The following is a 20171-nucleotide window of genomic DNA, read 5'->3' on the forward strand; positions in this document are numbered from 1 at the left end:
CATGCAAGCCATCATTTATTAAGGTGTAGATTCATTTTATCATGTGATGCGTTATGTTACAGTAACTACATGCCACATAAGCAAACTTTTCTTAGGGCGTGTTATGTTACTTGCTAAGTTACTCCCATTATGACAAGCCATAAGTTGTTCACCGTGACCAAGAATGAGGGGAAAACGAGAGAACTTAATGTTTATTTGCTAATTAATAGCATTGCATGCAATGAACTAACCACTGCATGTCGTGTTTGGTAGTCTTGAGTCATTGAAAACATGCACTCCCCACATCTCTTATTAGTTGATATGTCAAGAAACAAGAAACAAGGTGGGACTTAATGCACCGCGTCTAAGTGTTTTGGGATTATTTGGTTTTTGTAAGGTGACTTAGAGCGAGTACAATAAGGTACAGTCAGCAGGCTGTAAGAAGTAAAGTAATATTTCTAATGCTTAGTTGGAGGAGAGAGGATAGGAGAGAGAATGTAAGCGGGCTCTCATGCAAGAGCTAGCTACAGCACGTGCTCCTAGGCACTATGTGAGAGTGGAAAGTGAGCCATGTATTAATAAAGTAGCACATACTTATAGCTGATTGTTATACATGTTGGCTATAAGTTGGCTATAGATGACATGGCACTTTCTTATAGTCAACAGTTGTCAATACTGTTAAGTATTAACCATGCTCTTATACACCTAGACGGAGGGATTAAATCAGGACGACTTGGAAGGGGGCAGAGGAGATGTAAGAAATGGTTCATCATAAGTCTTTCACCATTACTGTAGTAAAAATTCTCAATTAATCTCATAAATGGCAAGCAAGAACTCTAATGGAGCAAAAGCATACATGGAAGATTCTAGACTAAACCATAAATGGATACACTTTTATTCAAGCGCGATACTCTAATAGAGCAAGATCATGCATGGAAGGTCCTATACTATAAATAAGAAGTCTCCACATACTTAGACAACAGATTACATTAAGCGAAGACTAATGATGAACATTTGACTTGGTAATGCATATGACCAGGTGAACCTCCTTGGAGTCCCCGTGCACCATCTTGGGGTGAAAATCATACCAGGCGTCTTCCATGTCCACATTGCCGGGAACGGAGCACCTCGACACAGTCCCAGTTAGCGTGATGGAGCCGGTGTGGGCTCCCTCGTACCTCTTGGGGGCAGTAATAGTGAGCACGCACCCGTACACCGGCCTCGTGTCAGCGTCGGCGGTGTTGCCCCTAACGCACACTACATTGACGGGGCGGTGGCCTGCGCGGGCCTTTCCGGTGCCCACGGCCAAGAGGAAGACGCTGTCGTCCTCCTCCGTGACTCCAGCACGGTGAACGGGTAGCACGTCTCGTACTTGATGTTCACCGCCACGGGCCAATAGTGAGTGACGGACGGTGCCGTGATGTGATGCACGAGGCTCGCCGGCGAGCCCTCAAATGGCGGCGTGCACTCATAGTAGTAGCAAGGCGCGTCCGCGCATCTGGAACTATGCTCCGCCAGCGAGTGCTGGTCGACGTACCTCTCGCAGCCGAAACACTTGTAGACGCAGGGCACCTTGTAGGCATCGACCAGGCCGTCCATGAAACGGGAGTGGCTGTAGGGGACGTTGCGCCTGCCGAATGGAGCGCATGAGGGAGTGGCTTTAGGGGACGTTGCGCCCAATGAATGGAGCGCAGGAGTAGCACACGAAGCAGTAGATGGTGTCCTTACTAGTACTCCCTAGTCTCTACTCTTATAAAAAAAACCGAGTTGATGATGATGGTGTGCCATCCATCTTGTAATATAGACCGTCCGATCTATATATGATGGATAGAAAGCAAACTATGACAAATTTACAAAAGATACCTCCACCTCTCTCCATATTTACAGATAAGGCCTTGCCTCGTTCATCCTTATCTCCCACAACCTCATTGCTGAGCAATTAAAAAGGAAGTCTCTGGAACAATCTGGCATGGTGGCCGCTGCCGACACCGTCCATCCCCCTGCCTCCGCCCAGTCCGACCACCAGTCACCACCACGCCCCACTCCTCCTCACCTTACCTCTCATCTTTCTCGAGATATCATTTTTTTGATGAAATTCTTGAGATACCATTTTTTCGATAAAATTCTTGAGATATCATTAGTTTTTACACATGGGATTACTCCTGCATGGGTCAATCACAACAGGTGTTTTGTAAAAAAATGCATCTTGATGTTTTGTGCAATGCACGAGCATCTTGATAGTTTGCATATAATTCCAAACACCACGTAGACACGGTCTTTGACCATTTTACAACTATGTTAGTATCATTGTTAGTGGTCAGCCGGTGCAAGTTATAGCCCCGGGTGTTTTAACCTTTTTTTAGTAATGATATCCGGCGATTGTTCGCCACGAGCTCAATCCTGGCGAATCCCATGTAACTGTTAGATTTCCATCCGACGGTGGCCTGTTTTAAGCCATAATATTTGACAAAACCGCCACCCTTACACACGTACTGTAACTGCATCACTGGCGTTTGCAACTGCCATGTCTCCCAGCGAACGTTTGCTGGGGATTGGAGTTAGCATCGATGGCGGTTCATAGTCGTTCCACGCTCGGACATTGAAGTTTGTAACTATTTTAGGTTACAATATACTACTCCTCAGGTGCTAGTAGTAGAGCAGAGTCCTACTCCACTACTCTATATGTAAACTAGGGCATAGTAGTAGGTACTGTAGGGAGTACTAGTACTGTGATCACTCAAGCAAGTTGTCTGGCATCGATATGACCCTACGCTGGTGGGATGTGTCTCGTAAGTCAAGCGGCGTCCTGTTTTCATCATCACCTGCCCACTTCCCGCAGCACATATTCGCTTCTCCATCTTCGTCCACACATAATCGTCAAATCTACCGTCCCCGCTAAGGCGCCTCCCCCCTATTCCGAAACCCAAGCTATAACAATGGTAGAACCGAGCAGCGTTCGCTGAAAGAGTGGCTGGAATTCGATCCCCACAGAGGTAATCAAGCTCATTGTTTCGCGTGTGGGCAATCTCAGTACCATGCCGCTCGCCGCGTGCTCGTCGGGGCTGTACCGTTTACTCAAAGCCTTCAGGCCGAAGCTTTTTAAGCCAGCTCCTTGCTTGCTGATGCCGCCTGATCTTCAGAAATGGCGTGTCACGCAGCATAGCGATCGTAGGGTGGCGAGCATCAACCCCCTTGACTGTGATTCAATCCCCGTCACCCTCAACTACATTAACGGTATGTACTGGGTCGGCATGAACATGTCTTGGATCATGCTCGTCGACGGTCGCGGCAGCTGGATGCTCGTGGAGGTCTACACCCGGTGATTGATCCCCCTTCCTTCGATTAACACTGCACTGCTTTGGCACCGCGGCCCAGATTACTCGGAATCTTACAGTAGCCAACATGATACCAAGTTTGATTTGCTCAAGGTTGTAATCTGCCAAGTGCCCACAAGATCTGCGAATTATAAAGACTTCAGGCTAATTGTGTTCTTCAACCGCGGTCTCGCCTATCTGACAGGTCACTGCGATAAGTGGATAAATCTGCACGTCCATCGTAGGATCATACACCCTCCATGGTTCTCTGATGTCATTGAACACAAGGGCTTCATTTATGCTGTGGACACCTTCTATGGCTAGACGTATTGCTAGCCTACTCCAGTCATCGCTGCAAACGGCTGTTACAGCAGTATGTTACTTTCCTATAATATCATGATGGCTTGCTTATATTACTGTCAACATTTACTGAAAAAAATATTCATGCTCATAACATGTTGTTCTTAAGATTGACTAGAGTACAAGCCCTATTTTATTTGACTCCAACTTGATATGATGTTGTAGGCCGCCTGGTGTCCCTACCCTTCCTAATCCCAGAACCTTTCAAAGAAAAGCGACATGGCAGTTGCAGGTAGTTCCTGGCTCGATCAGACAATGGTGAATGATTGATGATCGTTCGCGCGTACCGGACGTGTTGTTTCGCGGAATACAATCACAGTCACTACAAGGTCTTTGAGCAGGATCCCAGCTTCTCTAGGCCTTCAGGAATTTTTGACTGGAGGCTAGTAAGTAGCCTTGGTACACGTCTCTGTTTCTCGGACTGAATTATCCAATTAACCAAGAGATAACCGATGGCAAGGATCATGATGGCAGCGCGGTTTCATTCATCGGGCAAAACTGTGTGTACACAGCGTACCATGCATCTCTTCATGCACCATACCATGATATGTGCCGCCATGCTCTGCAGCCCAAAGTAGGAGAGAGGGTCGCAAGTATCAGACTTCCACCTGCTGGCTGGAGTTTCCCCCATCAGGCACCCATCTGGTTCAAGCCGTCAGCCAATCTCCACAGCTTAATAAATAGCAACGTCTAACTAAGCCAATTAGTTAGATGCGTACACTTGGTGTAGTAGGATCTTTATTTAGTTTGATGCATACACTTGTTATTTTTTGGTAGCCCTTTTGTAATGATGGCTGATGTTTGGTTTGGAAGAGAGAGCTGCGTCTTTACTCTTCTGGCCTGCTTACTGCTTCTGTTGCACCCCGAGCCCTGGTTGTTGCTGCTGCTGTTTTCAGTGTACAATCAGTAGTATATTTTGTCTTTTGGTAATAAATGTGTTGTTAGAATGACAAACACAATGTTTTGGAAGTCGTTGCACGGTCCGATCCTTTAGCAAGTACTCCCTCCGTTTCAGTTTACCAGTCCTGCACGTATACCTAGGTTGCCAATTTTATCACCATAATATAAACTATATAACACAAAAATTATGCTATTTGAAAATAGAACATCTGCAGTTTATAATGGTACTTTTTTGTAATATATGACTTCTAATAGGTTGGTCAAATTGACGACCTAGGGGTACGTGCACGCCTTGTAAACTGAGAGAGAGGGAGTACTATTTTTGATACGGAACATATTTTCCACTTGTCGATAACATGCAGCCCATTGATGAAGGCCCAATAGAGGAGCCCATAATTAACTGGAAGGGAGGCTCTCACATGAATCCGGCCCAGGTACATGCTCATGGTCCCCTAAACATAAATAAGTAAATAAAATAATAAATGAATAAAGCTAAATACTCATGCACCAGTTCTTTAAATTCATGATTTGAAAAGTCAAATTTTAATAGGAGGATTTTATTTCCTATGAGAGTGTCGTTACATTCAGTCGATATTATTCTTAGGCAAAGATAGCGACCAGTCTTCTTTCTCCCACCATTTTCTTCCTGCAACCAGCGGACCCATGCAAATCCTAGTGAACGTCGTAAATAGTTCCAGCCCATTTTTATTTTTCAATAAGAATGCCCAGCCCAACACATTGGCGACACCACTTTATCCTCCTCCTTGGTGCGCTCGCCGCGGTGCCGCCGTCCGGCCCTGTCAACATAGTGAATCGGGAGAGGACTATAGTTGTGAGTATGACAGTACGGACCCACCAGGTCCACTCGCGAGCACAAGCAAGCGCCTCTTTAACTACTCAGATGCACCCCTCATTTTTTACTCTAATCCACCCTGCTGATATATGGGACCCACGTCATTGTCAATGTATAGTCAATTAACGACAGAATTGCACAACTTTTTTTGAGGATTTGTTCGGAGGGGCAGGCTATAAACTGGGTTGTGCGGTCTCTGTGGCCCGTCTAACAACATGACCAACCCAGCAGTTTTTTCTTTGGCAAAATAGGTAGCCCACTATTTCTTTTTGAAGAATACCCAAGCTAGGCCTATTTGTTTTCTCCGACTTACTGGGCTGCAAATCTTTCAACACGAGGAGGGATGCATTCTGGCCTGGCCAAAGAGTATGGGCAGTATATCTTAAAAGTAATATCAAAGGGGGTGCAAATTCCAAAAAAATATAGCAAATGGCAATTAGTTTCATTTTTTGTTTTTGTTCTTCACTGATATTTTATATTTCATTGGATTTTAACATTACAAAGTACTAATTTATTTTTAATTTTTTATACTATGGCTACTAATTTTTGGATTAAGAATATTTTGTTCCCCAGCAAAAATATGCGAATTTTTAAAAATTTGCACATCTTTTAGTTCATTTTTTAACCCTAGCACTGACCAGAAAATGGGCAGCAATTCTAAAGATGGAAAACGGGCTGCAATAAATTCCATATGAATTAGCAAATGGGTAGTAAATTATAAAAATAATAGGAAACGGGTTGTACATGCCACAGATTTCGAGGCTGACTTGTTTACGCAAGGCTTTGTCAGTGAACACATGATTCTAGCAACAGTGACTGTTGGATGTCCATCCAACGGCCAACATGCTTCTTCAATCTCTGATCTTCCGGCTCTAGCCGCCTGATACGTCTCCGTCGTATCTATAATTTTTGATTGTTCCATGCCAATATTCTACAACTTTTATATACTTTGGCAACTTTTATACTATTTTTGGGACTAACATATTGATCCAGTGCCCAGTGTCAGTTCCTGTTTGTTGCATGTTTTTTGTTTCACAGAAAATCCATATCAAACGGAGTCCAAACGGGTTAAAAACTCACGGAGATTTTTTGGAATATATGTGATTTTTGGGAAGAAGAATCAACGCGAGACGATGCCCGAGGGGGGCACGAGGCAGGGGCGCGCCCCAGGGGGTCAGGCGCACCTTGGGCCCTCGTGGCCACCCCGTAAGGCGGTTGGTGCCCTTATTTCACCGCAAGAAAGTCAATATCCGGATAGAAATTGTGTTCAAATTTCAATCCAATCAGAGTTACGGATCTCCGGGAGTATAAGAAACGGTGAAAGGCCAGAATCTGAGAACGCAGAAACAGAGAGAGACAAAGAGACAGATCCAATCTCGGAGGGGCTCTCGCCCCTCCCATGCCATGGAAGCCAAGGACCAGAGGGGAAACCCTTCTCCCATCTAGGGAGAAGGTCAAGGAAGAAGAAGAAGAAGGGGGCCCCTCTCCCCCTCTCTTTCGGTGGCGCCGGAACGCCGCCGGGGCCATCACCGTCATCGCAATCTACACCAACACCTCCGTCATCTTCACCAACATCTTCATCACCTTCCCCCATCTATCTACAGCGGTCCACTCTCCCGCAACCCGTTGTACCCTCTACTTGAACATGGTGCTTTATGCTTCATATTATTATCCAATGATGTGTTGCCATCCTATGATGTCTGAATAGATTTTCGTTGTCCTATCGGTAATTGGTGAATTGCTATGATTGGTTTAATTTGCTTGTGGTTATGTTGTTGTCCTTTGGTGCCCATCATATGAGCGCGCGCGTGGATCACACCATAGGGTTAGTTGTATGTTGATAGGACTATGTATTAGAGGGCAAGAGTGACAGAAGCTTCAACCTAGCATAGAAATTGATGCATACGGGATTGAAGGGGGGCCAATATATCTTAATGCCATGGTTGGGTTTTACCTTAATGAACGTTAGTAGTTGCGGATGCTTGCTAATAGTTCCAATCATAAGTGCATAGAATTCCAAGTCAGGGATGACATGCTAGCAGTGGCCTCTCCCACATAAAACTTGTTATCGGTCTAGTAAAGTAGTCAATTGCTTAGGGACAATTTCGCAACTCCTACCACCACTTTTCCACACTCGATATACTAACTTTATTACTTCTTTATCTAAACAGCCCCTAGTTTTTATTTACGCGCTCTTTATATTCTTACAAACCTATCCCGTTACACCTACAAAGTACTTCTAGTTTCATACTTGTTCTAGGTAAAGCGAACATCAAGCGTGCGTAGAGTTGTATCGGTGGTCGATAGAACTTGAGGGAATATTTGTTCTACCTTTAGCTCCTCGTTGGGTTCGACACTCTTACTTATCGAAAGAGGCTACAATTGATCCCCTATAATTGTGGGTTATGAAGACCTTTTTCTGGCGCCGTTGCCGGGGAGCAATAGCGTGGGGTGAATATTCTCGTGTGTGCTTGTTTGCTTTATCACTAAGTAGTTTTTATTTTCTGTTCTAAGTTGTTGTCTATCTTTAGTTATGTATATGGAACATGAAATACCAAAAAAATTAGGTGTACTTGCTACTCATGGAGATGGGGAACCTCCTAAAACCCTCGATGCTCATTATGTGAAAGATATTATGCACTACTTTAATAATCCTGAGAAAACCCCATTCAATTATATAATGGGAGACACGTTGGATCAACGTGAATACTTTAGGGATTATCGCTTGACTCAAAAAGGGAAACTATTATGGAATCAAATTCATATGTTGCATTGGTATGCTCGGGAACTATGCTTGAGATATGATTATACTTCTTGCTCTAGGATGAAGGCTCCACACCTTCCCTTTTCATGTAAATTTAATGATAATGAAACCTTAGCTTCTTATGCTAATGGTATATATGATTACTATGATGTGGAACGAAGAGAAGAATTTTTTGCCTTTAAAGGTGCTTGTGAAATTGAATCTTTGTTTAAAGAGTTCGAAGATTTTGATGATTCAGTTTATAGACCTAGAAATTTAGCTATCCTTAAATATTGCTATGAGAATTATAAATAAAATTATGATATTGATGAATTTATTGAGAAAGTCTCCACTGTCTGAGAAGAGATTAATATTTCGCAGGAGTCTATGGAAGAAGGAATTGATGAAACTGTGAGCTCATTGGATGAAAAAGATGATGAGGAGAGCGAAGAACAAAAGGAGGAAGAGCGGATTAGCTACCCATGCCCACCTTCTAATGAGAGTAACTCTTCAACTCATACATTGTTTAATTTCCCTTCATGCTTACCGAAGGATGAATGCCATGATAATTGTTATGATCCCGTTGATTCTTTTGAAATATCCCTTTTTGATGATGCTTGCTATGCTTGTGGCCAAGATGCCAATATGAATTATGCTTATGGAGATGAACTTGCTATAGTTCCTTATGTTAAACATGAAATTGTTGCTATTGCACCCACGCATGATAGTCCTATTATCTTTTTGAATTCTCCCGACTACACTATATCGGAGAAGTTTGCCCTTATTAAGGATTATATTGATGGGTTGCGTTTTACTACTACACATGATGATTTTGATAGATATAATATGCATGTGCTTGCTGCTCATACTTGCAATTATTATGAGAGAGGAACTACATCTCCGCCTCTCCATGTTTCTAATAAGATAAAATTGCAAGAAACTGTTTATACTATGCATTGGCCTTTACTATGTGTGCATGTATTGTACTTTTGTGACATGCCGATGCATAGGAAGAGAGTTAGACTTCGTTGTTACATGATATATGTTACTTTGTGCTCACTACTAAATCATAAATTCTAACATATAAGAAGGCTAGCCGACCCGCTCACCTGAGGCTTCCTGGATTTCGCGTCGGGTGTGTTCGTTCGATTGGCTCTGGTCAGATCAATGTGCATGTGGTGACCGTTCGATTTTCACTGGTTGTTTTGACTCAGCAATCCTGCGTGGAACCCGATGACTGGTGGGCTCAGTGAGTTCTCTGGTTGGCAGGGTTCGAATTTCTCGGGTGGCCACTCCTGCCTCGTCGCGTGGCTGTTTCGGCGCTGACCGCGCCCAGCGCGGACAACGGGGTTGGCCGACGCATGCGCACTCAGCTGGCGCGCCCTCGTCTCACTGGTGGGTGGGCCGGTGCTTCTGCTGGCCGCGCTCGTCGGTTGTGCTGGCTCGGTTCGGCTCCTCACAGGATGGGTTGGCGCGGGCGATCGTGTGTTCTTGCGCGGGGACCCACACAGGATGGGCTGCGCGCGGACGGTCGTGCCTCGTCGCGCGTCGTGGGGTGGATGGGCCATGGCGTGGAGGCAGCGGTTTGCTGCTGAGGATATACCCGCCAGTTCTTTATGCGGGATGACGTGTGGGGCACCATGCTCTCTGGTCCTACGCGTCGGCGGGTGGTGTTCATTCGTCCTGTGTCCAGCATTTCTGTCCGGGTTTGGAGGGAGTGGTTGGCTTGCCCTGTAGATTTCGTCATTCGAGGCTGACTCCCGCGCTTGGTCCTGTCTCTTCATATGGTGTGCCGCCGCTGTTTTTGTGGTCTTTCATCACCCTTATTTGTTTGCTGCTGGCAACTGCTCATGGGCCCGTGTGGATAGACGGTCCCAGTTGTCTGTGGAACTGTTGTGTTCTGCGTGTGTTTGCCTCGGCTCGGTCTGGCTGATGAGCGCCGCGTCGTGGACCCCGCCTCTGCGCCTCGTGCGGTGTGGCTGATGACGGCTCCGTGATCCCCGCGTCGTGGACCCCGCCTCTGCGTCGCGTGCGCTGATCCTGCGCGCCCCTCTCTTGTGCGGGTGGCTTTCACCCGCGTGCCTAATGTTTGTATGACGGTGGCCCCGAGTGGCCCGCTTAGGACGCGTGTCTTCGACGTGGTGGTGGGTCTGTTTCGTTCGCCGGGTGCTGCCTGGTGTGGGAGAGGCCGCGCCCGTCCCTTTCTAGGCTGACCGATGCATCGTGCGCATGGGGGCCCTGGCTGACTAGATTTTGTCATTGTTTGTTTTCTTTCGTAGGTGATTGCCAATGGAACCGGTTCAATTGTTGTCCCACCGCGCAGCGAAAGCGCCTCCGCGCACAGTTCTTTACAAATTGGAGAACATATAAAAACGGAAAAAACTAACGCCCACACGTGTGGGCGTTTGCACATCGCCCACACACCTCCATCACCACTCATTTGCCACGTATAAATAGATGACATCAGCAGAAATCTTTTTGGTTTTGGCTTAAAAATGTTTTATCTCCTAATTAAAAAATGAATTGAAAATCCGTTTTCACCATTAAATCCGTCTCGACGAGATCTTCAAAACTAGACCCCATGTTGATATGTTTCGACGATTTTTTTCCCCAAAAGTTGCCATGATGTTTATACTGTAGTTGCCATAGTGCTTAAACTAAAGTTGCCATGTGGCAATTTTAGTTTGTAGAGCATGGCAATTTTAGTTTTTTGATGATGACAATTGCAGTACTTTGACCATAAAAATATTTTTTTATGAACCATGGCAATTTTAAGTGCATGTATCATGGCACTTTTAGTTTATGGTGCATGGCAAGTCTAGTTTCTTAATTCTCCGTTTTATAATATGTCAAAATTTACATTTAAATGTAGAAGAAAATAGTTGAAACATGTCATGGCAACTTCAGTGTAAACATCATGGCAATTCATGTGCAATAGACATGACAACTTTTAATAATAAAAATTCGTCGAAATATATTGATATGAGATCTAGTTACGAAGATCTCGTCGCGAGGGATTTAATGGTGAAAACGGATCTTTAATCGGATTTTTTATTTAAAAGATAAAATATTTTATAAACTGAAAATCCAAAAAGATTCCCATATGCATGCATGCGGTGACATGACGTAGTCTGTATGTGCGTGTGAACGGGTTTGGCTCCTACCATATGTGTGGGCGTTAACTCGTTGTCCATAAAAAAACCTAGAGCCAAGCGGTAAAACAAGACCTTCCTGCTCCTCCTCCCCTCACCCGGCGGTGGCTCCCTACCCCTGCCTGCGTACCGCCTCTTCCTCCTTCTGACAGCGGCAGCGGTGAGCATGAGAGCAGCGGAAGCGGCTGGACACCATAAGCTGGCCGAGGTGGTCTACGTCGAGGAACGGTCGCGCCCGACGCCGTCCTCCAACCCGTACTTCCCAACCCGATGCATGCCCAAGGATTCCGGCGCACCTCGAAGGAAGGACCAAGGCCTGGGACGACTTGTCTTGTCCTCTTCTTCCTCTAGCATCTCCCTGCCGGCTGCTGCTTATTAGGGAGGGAGGGGAAAAGATAGATGGCGGCGGCGGCTGGACCTGGCTGAGTTGTTTGGGGAGCTGCGCACACGTCGAGCGACGGCGAGCGCATCCGACGCCGACACACCGAGGTGAGATTCACCCGTTCTTTCTCTCTCCATGCGGCCTCCTCCGCTCGGCCCCGATTCATCGGCGCGTTCAGACACCCTTCCCTCTTTTCTTCTACCCAGCTAACAAGGCTTCTCCCCTCTTTTTCCTAAAAGCAAAAAGAACTAGGAAAGGATGACTAGAAATTATTGCAATCGTTGTTGCAAATATGCAAATTACGAGTTCTGGTTGATCTTTGTTGGTTAAAGTATGTGTTGTTGTGACCTTGAGAATATTTTTTATTTTATTATTGCATAACAAGGATATTAAATATTTATTTATGAACCAGAGTCCTCATCTCCCGATCTGTGTCCCTCAATTTTCTATTGGCCAAACAAAAGATGCAATCTATCGTTGAAAGACCAACTTGTCCGCAAAATACTTTGCAAACTGCGGCACGTTGAGGTACATCCTTGTATTTTCTTGTTGATTTTCTGATGCAAGAAGCGCGGGAGCACTGTCATTTGCTCACTGATGTATATAATAACCATCGGTTGTCGTTTTTATTCAGCAAGGAGGTCTGTGCGAGTTAGAGGTTATATGAGACAAGGGCTTGCTCCTATTAAATGGAAGGGCCATAATTATTAGTCCAAGTGATATTGAAGTTACATTTGAGAATTTTCCCTACTACCTTAAGTGATGCTTTGACTTAATGTTCCTTTGATTTGCTTGACGTCTTATGCTGTTTTTTAGCTTCTTCGTATGCTTGACTAATGTTCTGTCACGTATTTATACCTTTATATATTTATTGATGTCCATTTATGCAGAGAGAATTCGAAGGATGTGCTCCTATCATGTTCATTCTTACATTTGGAAAAGAAGGGATTCATTGAGCAGTTCTCCGAAATTTCTTCAATAAACCAGCGAATTTATCATCTGGTCCATCAGGTAAATTATTTTTTGTCATTGCATATTGTCTCTGTTGAATGAAATTTGTGTCCTTGAGCCATGTCAGCTTATATGCATTTTGTGAACACCATTACTTATAAGTATCCATCTCATTATGTATCAGGTTCTGAGATTTATTTAGAAACATTGATGAAGGCACTTGCCAAACATTTTTGTGCTATACTACTTGTTGATTTGTTGTTGTTGCCGGACATACTGAGAACTTCATGAATACCTTAAATAGTGATATTTCTGTGTGGATTTTGTTTGAAACAAAATTGTATATGGCTGTCCATGCACACACGATATTCAATTTTTTATATAGTGTAGAAGTGGTGTGGAAGTTAAAGCATCCGTGACTGCATGTGGATATATTTTGTCAACCCATGTAACATTGCCTTTAAACATGATTTAGGATTTTCATTATGTGCAACTCTGCCCAGATTGAATACTAGGTTGTTTGTTTCATGCCTAGGTGAGGTCATTATGGCGGTACTGAAAAGTGATGCTCTAATGTTCATTTGTGTTATGGAGTTGGTTCTTTTGAAGTTAAAGTAGTTGTGTGTTCGTATGATGCTCTTCTCAAGTTTTAAGCCTAGGTGAAGGCATAACATGTGGTAATCTATGTTCTTTTCGATCCGCCTGTGTCTGATTTTTTACCTCTTCTAGGTTGTTTTGCGTACTGTGATTGCCCTCTATTCCACATGGTCTATGAGTTGCGAGGATTTAGGGTCTAGGAACTGACAGGCTCTTGTTTCTGTTGCTGATTAGAGCTTTGGTTAAGGTGCGTTCTTTTTTAGTGTAGCCAGCGTTCTGTTGTTGCTCCTGTGATAAATTGTTAGTTAGACTTGTGCTTAACTTGCGATTCTTACAGAGATGTACTTTCAGTGAGAAGAAAAGGCCATATTTTTTGCTAGCAAGGATGTCGATCTTGCAGCTTTCTGCGCATAGTTTCATTCTTATCTTATATACTTTATTTATAGCATATAAATACAGGAATATAGCCGTCCTATGTTAGAGTATGAATTAGAATCCAAATCAGCAATTGTAAAAATGAACAATAACTTCTATTTCGTTATATATGCAATGTCCCCAATTTTATTGTTTTTCCTTTTTGCTTCTATAGGATTGCGATCTATACTTTCTCTGCCTTACGCTGAATCTGATGTTATTCATGCATCTGATGCCACTCAGATTTTAGGAATTTTAGGATGGATGGCAAGTTTCCCATGTTGGATGTTTCCTTACTTTCTCAAATCTTTGTGATAACATAGGTGATTCTGTTTCAACCTAAGCACTTGCCTTTCTATGTTTTAGTTTCAAAAATACACTATTTGAGTCTAGATGACCATTAATCACTTCATTTCATGTGGACAGAGGACTAATATTATTGTTCCAAGAAGAGAAGCAACTACATCAGTGTGTAGTAGTAGGTATCAATGTTTTCTCATTCCGATGATTCTGAAGCGAGATGATTACTTTATTCCCCTATTTCTTTGTCCATAGTCATACCTCAGTGAGTTTCTCTATTTCCTATAGCTCTACTACTATTTCCATTGGAACATGTCTCTCGGTTATCCTTTATATAATATCATGAACAGAGGCAAGAATGAAACATATGCTTGAATTATGGTGTTGGTCTTAAGAAAAATATGTGAATGGAATAAGAATTGTATATAGTTGTTGATACAGTTTCTTGCGATTTAAATGACAGCTGCCTCATGTTTGTATGGAACAAGAGTTGCCTACTTCTCATGAATTAACATAACATCATTTTAGTAGTTCTCTTGAATTAATGGAACAAATAGATTGGAAAGGCATGTATCAATAATGAATGACATTGCTTGGAAATTTTTTACTAGGTAGTACAAAGTATATATGTAGAAATATAGCAAATGTATATATAATGTAATCCTAATTTACATAACTTCTCTTCAGGTCCTATCTGGATTTGAACTTATGAAGAACCCCATGTTTGTTCAGATATGCACACATTTTTGTCACCCAGAGTCTTTGCATTTAGGTTATATTATTGATTCAGGTTTAGTTGTTTAGATCAAAACTATAATATTGCGTGTAGATTGACAAATTATTTATCACTTTGGGGACTCCGTTTTGTTCATCAGAAAGTTTTTTTCCAGTGCCCCAAGAACTTGGCTTTGATTTTCTTCCGAAAATGAATTGAAATTACTACGATTCATGCAAATTACTTGACAAAGTAAAATGTTCTCTGCATAATGGATAGATGTACTATCTGGATAGTGGATAAATGTACCGATCATAGATTCCTATACGGATCTGAGGAAAGTATTCTCATTTATTTAGCATGCACCCGCAATCATTCAGATATAGGTTGTTATCCAAAGAACACATTATATTGCCTTTGTTTTTACATAAAGATGTAGATGTTGAGAAGTATATTATTTTGAGTCGGTCTATTGTGTAACTTCGGGTTCTTTCGTTTGTGTGGATACATTTGTAAAGAAGTGACATGGCTTAGTAACCCATATTAGATTTTGCCATTGTATAGGGAATAAAGGTGAGAGAGCAAATGAGTTTCCGAAGTCAGATGAGATTATATAGCAGGTTGACTCTTTGTAGTGCTGGTTTAGATGTAGGCCAGGTTACATGTTAGCCAAAAAAACACATTATATTGCCTTTGTTTTTTACATCTAGGTGTAAATGTTGAGAAGTATATTATTTTGATTGATAATAGTTTGAGGAGCATTACAAAGGATCGCTACGAAGAATTTGAAGGATTCAAGGAAATGTTTTCTTAGTCTTATCCATCACATAACTTTGGGTTCTATCATTTGTGTGGCACATACATTTGTAAAGAAGTGAACCGTATTTGCAACTCTAAATTTTAATCAATACAAGTCGACAACTAAGTTGCCTGTTCTCTCATGTAACTCTGTAAGGCATGTATATTGTGTTATTGCTAAATTGATCTTATATCTGCCTTATCCACGTGTTCACTGTTTAATATGTATTTGATTGTAATGGCCGATAAAGAACTTGGTGGATTTTAAAATTATGTGAGGACAATATACCTTTGTCTTTAAATATGATTTTTTTATGTGGCATGTCATGCACTTATATAGGATAATCAAGTGACTTTTCTATTAACTTATTCGGAATATGACTTTTCCCGATTTTGTGCTTTCTTTGAACCTTTAAATTTCCTGGTTACCACCAATACCAAACTTTGTAATCTTTTAAAAGAGTGTAGCTTCCATAATAAAATATGAAACATGATATTTTGTGAAGGCCTCTGCATTTTAGCTATGGCGGTGACCTTTGTAGTCATATGCATAAGTAGTTGAAAATCGTTGGTTTTCTTTCTTCTCTTCTCTGCTACTTAGGAAGTATTCTTCTTTGGTTTTCCCAGAGTTTACCTTGGTATTGTTTCTAATTTTACCAACAATAGGAAACATTTTCAAATCACATTAGGTTTAATTATTCAAAAGGCTCTCAGTATTGCCAAGTTGTCACGCATTTATTTAGCTAATTAATAAAGGAGTAATGATAATGCATGCATACACACATATCGATTTTCAAAACGATCATAGTTTAAAATGGGACTCAACGTCTAAGTGGTTGCTAAAACCTATTTTTACCGAGAAAGACATATATACTAGTAAGATAAGCCGTGTATATTCATATCATTATATACAATATTTCTGCGTGTTTTCAATTAGAGAGGATCAAACAATGGATTTTTTTCATCGCGGACATGGCTTTAGCGTGCCTCTGCGTCATTTGGCGCAACGGGTCCATTAGTCATTGTTAATTAAAATTGGCTTTGATATACCTTGGGATCCGGATAGGTCCATTATTTGAGCACTATATGCCTAGCTTAATGGCTTTAAAGAAAGTGACGCCAGAGAGACAACCCGGAAGTTTTAGAGAGTCATTTATTTCTGTTGTGTGCTTTTATAAAGTTTAAAAATAAAAATAATGTGCCAAGGTTTGCCTTTAGGATGTTTAGATTGCTTGTTGGTTTGTGCGGTGCAAAACAGAAACTTTGGCTGTAGTGCGCAATTTTACATTTTTTACTGAAACGTCAAACGGTTCTGAAATTTTTTGCACTGTCTTTGTATACAAATTTTTTATTTTTCTTAATTATTTCATAATTCTTGGAGTACCAGAAGTATGGTGAATGTTCAGATTACTACAGACTGTTCTGTTTAAGACGGATTCTGTTTTTATGCATAGTTTGCTTGTTTTGATGAAACTATCGATTTCTATCAGTGGATTAAGTCATGAAAAAGTTATATTACAGCAAAAACAAAATATGAATTGTTTGAACTTATAGAATGCTCTTTGCACTTCACTTATATCTTTTGAGTATGGCTTTATAGAATGCTTCATGTGCTTCACTTATATTTTTTAAAGTTTGGATTGCATGTTTCCCTACACATAGAAAACCGCCATTTGTAGAATGCTCTTTTGCTTCACTTATATTTGTTAGAGCATGGGCATATCTTTTGTAGAAAGAATTAAACTCTCTTGCTTATATCTATTTGGAGAGATGACGGGAATTGGTCATTCACATGGTTAGTCAAAAAATCCTACATAAAACTTGTAGATCATTGAATATGATATGTTTGATTCCTTGTAATAGTATTGCGATATAAAGATGGTGATATTAGAGTCATGCTAGTGGGTAGTTGTGGATTGTAGAAATACTTGCGTTGAAGTTTGTGATTCCCGTAGCATGCACGTATGGTGAACCGTTATGTAACGAAGTTGGAGCATGAGGTATTTATTAATTGTCTTTCTTATGAGTGGCGGTCGGGGACGAGCGATGGTCTTTTTCTACAAATTTACCCCCTAGGAGCATGCGCGTAGTACTTTGTTTCGAGAACTAATAAATTTTTGCAATAAGTATGTGAGTTCTTTATGACTAGTGTTGAGTTCATGGATTATACGCACTCTCATCCTTCCATCATTGCTAGCCTCTTCGGTACTGTGCATTGCCCTTTCTCATCTTGAGAGTTGGTGCAAACTTCGCCGGTGCATCCAAACCCTGTGATACGATACGCTTTATCACGCATAAGCCTCCTTATATCTTCCTTAAAACAGCCACCATACCTATTATGGCATTTCCATAGCCATTCCGAGATATATTGCCATGCAACTTCCATCATCATCATATACATGACTTGAGCATTCATTGTCATATTGCTTTGCATGATCGTAAGATAACTAGCATGATGTTTTCATGGCTTATCCTTTTTTGATATCTTTGCTATGCTAGATCATTGCACATCCTGGTACATTGCCAGAGGCATTCATATAGAGTCATATCATTATTCTAGTATCGAGTTGTAATATTGAGTTGTAAGTAAATAAAAGTGTGATGATCATCATTATTAGAACATTGTCCCACGTGAGGTTACCAAAATAAAAGTGTTCAAAGAAGGCCCCCCCCCCCAAAAAAAGAGAGAGGCCAAAGAAGCCTAAAAAAACAAAAAGAAAAAAAGAAAAAAAAGAAAAACACAAAAAAATGAGAGAAAAGAGAGAAGGGACAATGTTACTATCCTTTTACCACACTTGTGCTTCAGAGTAGCATCACGTTCTTCACATAAAGAGTCTCTTGAGTTATCACTTTCATATATTAGTGGGAATTTTCATTATAGAACTTGGCTTGTATATTTCAACGATGGACTTCCTCAAATGCCTTAGGTTTTCATGAGCAAGCAAGTTGGATGCACACCTACTTAGTTTCAGTTTGAATTTTCATACACTTATAGCTCTAGTGCATTCGTTGCATGGCAATCCCTACTCCTCACATTGATATCAATTGATGGCCATCTCCATAGCCCGTTGATTAGCCACGTCGATGTAAGACTTTGTCCTTTTTGTCTTCTCCACACAACCTCCATCATCATATTCTATTCCACCTATAGTGCTAAGTCCATGGCTCACGCTCATGTATTGCGTGAAAGTTGAAAAGGTTTGAGAACGTCAAAAGTATGAAACAATTGCTTGGCTTGTCATCGGGGTTGTGCATGATTTGAATATTTAGTGTGATGAAGATGGAGCATAGCCAGACCATATGATTTTGTAGGGATAACTTTTTTTGGCCATGTTATTTTGATAAGGCGTGATTGCTTTATTAGTATGCTTGAAGTATTATTGTCTTAATGTCAAATGATAGACTATTGCTTTGAATCACTCCTGTCTTAATATTCATGCCATGATTAGATTACATGATCAAGATTATGCTAGGTAGCATTCCACATCAAAAATTATCTTTTTTATCATTTACCTACTCGAGGACGAGCAGGAATTAAGCTTGGGGATGTTGATACGTCTTCGTCGTATCTATAATTTTTGATTGTTCCATGCTAATATTCTACAACTTTTATATACTTTTGGCAACTTTTATACTATTTTTGGGACTGACATATTGATTCAGTGCCCAGTGCCAGTTCCTGTTTGTTGCATGTTTTTTGTTTCCCAGAAAATCCATATCAAAAGGAGTCCAAACGGGATAAAATTGACGGAGATTTTTTTTGGAATATATGTGATTTTTGGGAAGAAGAATCAACGTGAGACGGTGCCCGAGGGGGCCACAAGGCAGGGGGCGCGCCCCAGGGGGTCAGGGGCGCCCTGCGCCCTCGTGGCCACCCCGGAAGGCGGTTGTTGCCCTTCTTTCACCGCAAGAAGCCAATATACGGATAGAAATCGTGTTCAAATTTCAATCCAATCGGAGTTACGGATCTCCGGAAGTATAAGAAACGGTGAAAGGCCAGAATCTGCAAACGCAGAAACAGAGAGACAGAGAGACATAACGCCATGGAAGCCAAGGACCAGAGGGGAAACCCTTCTCCCATCTAGGGAGAAGGTCAAGGAAGAAGAAGAAGAATGGGGGCCCTCTCCCCCTCTCTTCCGGTGGCGCTGGAACGCCGCCGGGTTCATCATCGTCACCGCAATCTACACCAACACCTCCGTCATCTTCACCAACATCTTCATCACCTTCCCCCATATATCTACATTGGTCCACTCTCCCGCAACCCGATGTATCCTCTACTTGAACATGGTGCTTTATGCTTCATATTATTATCCAATGATGTGTTGCCATCCTATGATGTCTGAATAGATTTTCGTTGTCCTATCGGTAATTGGTGAATTGCTATGATTGGTTTTAATTTGCTTGTGGTTATGTTGTTGTCCTTTGGTGCCCATCATATGAGCGCGCGCGTGGATCACACCATAGGGTTAGTTGTATGTTGATAGGACTATGTATTGGAGGGCAAGAGTGACAGAAGTTTCAACCTAGCATAGAAATTGATGCATACGGGATTGAAGGGGGCCAATATATCTTAATGCTATGGTTGGGTTTTACCTTAATGAACGTTGGTAGTTGCGGATGCTTGCTAATAGTTCCAATCATAAGTGCATAGAATTCCAAGTCAGGGATGACATGCTAGCAGTGGCCTCTCCCACATAGAACTTGCTATCGGTC

General features: G+C 41.9%; 1 long non-coding RNA gene across 13 annotated transcripts; it reads left to right on the plus strand.

Moving 5' to 3' along the window:
• Nucleotides 1-11374: 11374 nt before the first annotated feature.
• Nucleotides 11375-19854, plus strand: LOC109781788 (uncharacterized). 13 transcript variants are annotated; one of them, XR_005764449.3, is made up of 6 exons: nucleotides 11375-11790; nucleotides 12096-12211; nucleotides 12574-12694; nucleotides 13364-13478; nucleotides 13889-13968; nucleotides 14072-19827. It is a non-coding gene; the product is annotated as an uncharacterized lncRNA (long non-coding RNA). The 13 variants fall into 13 exon arrangements; XR_005764445.3 differs by having other exon boundaries at nucleotides 13364-13968; XR_002237384.4 differs by having other exon boundaries at nucleotides 13889-19827.
• The last annotated feature ends 317 nt before the right edge of the window (nucleotides 19855-20171 follow it).

This window comes from Aegilops tauschii, chromosome 7, assembly GCF_002575655.3.
Source record: "Aegilops tauschii subsp. strangulata cultivar AL8/78 chromosome 7, Aet v6.0, whole genome shotgun sequence".
Taxonomy (NCBI): domain Eukaryota; kingdom Viridiplantae; phylum Streptophyta; class Magnoliopsida; order Poales; family Poaceae; genus Aegilops; species Aegilops tauschii.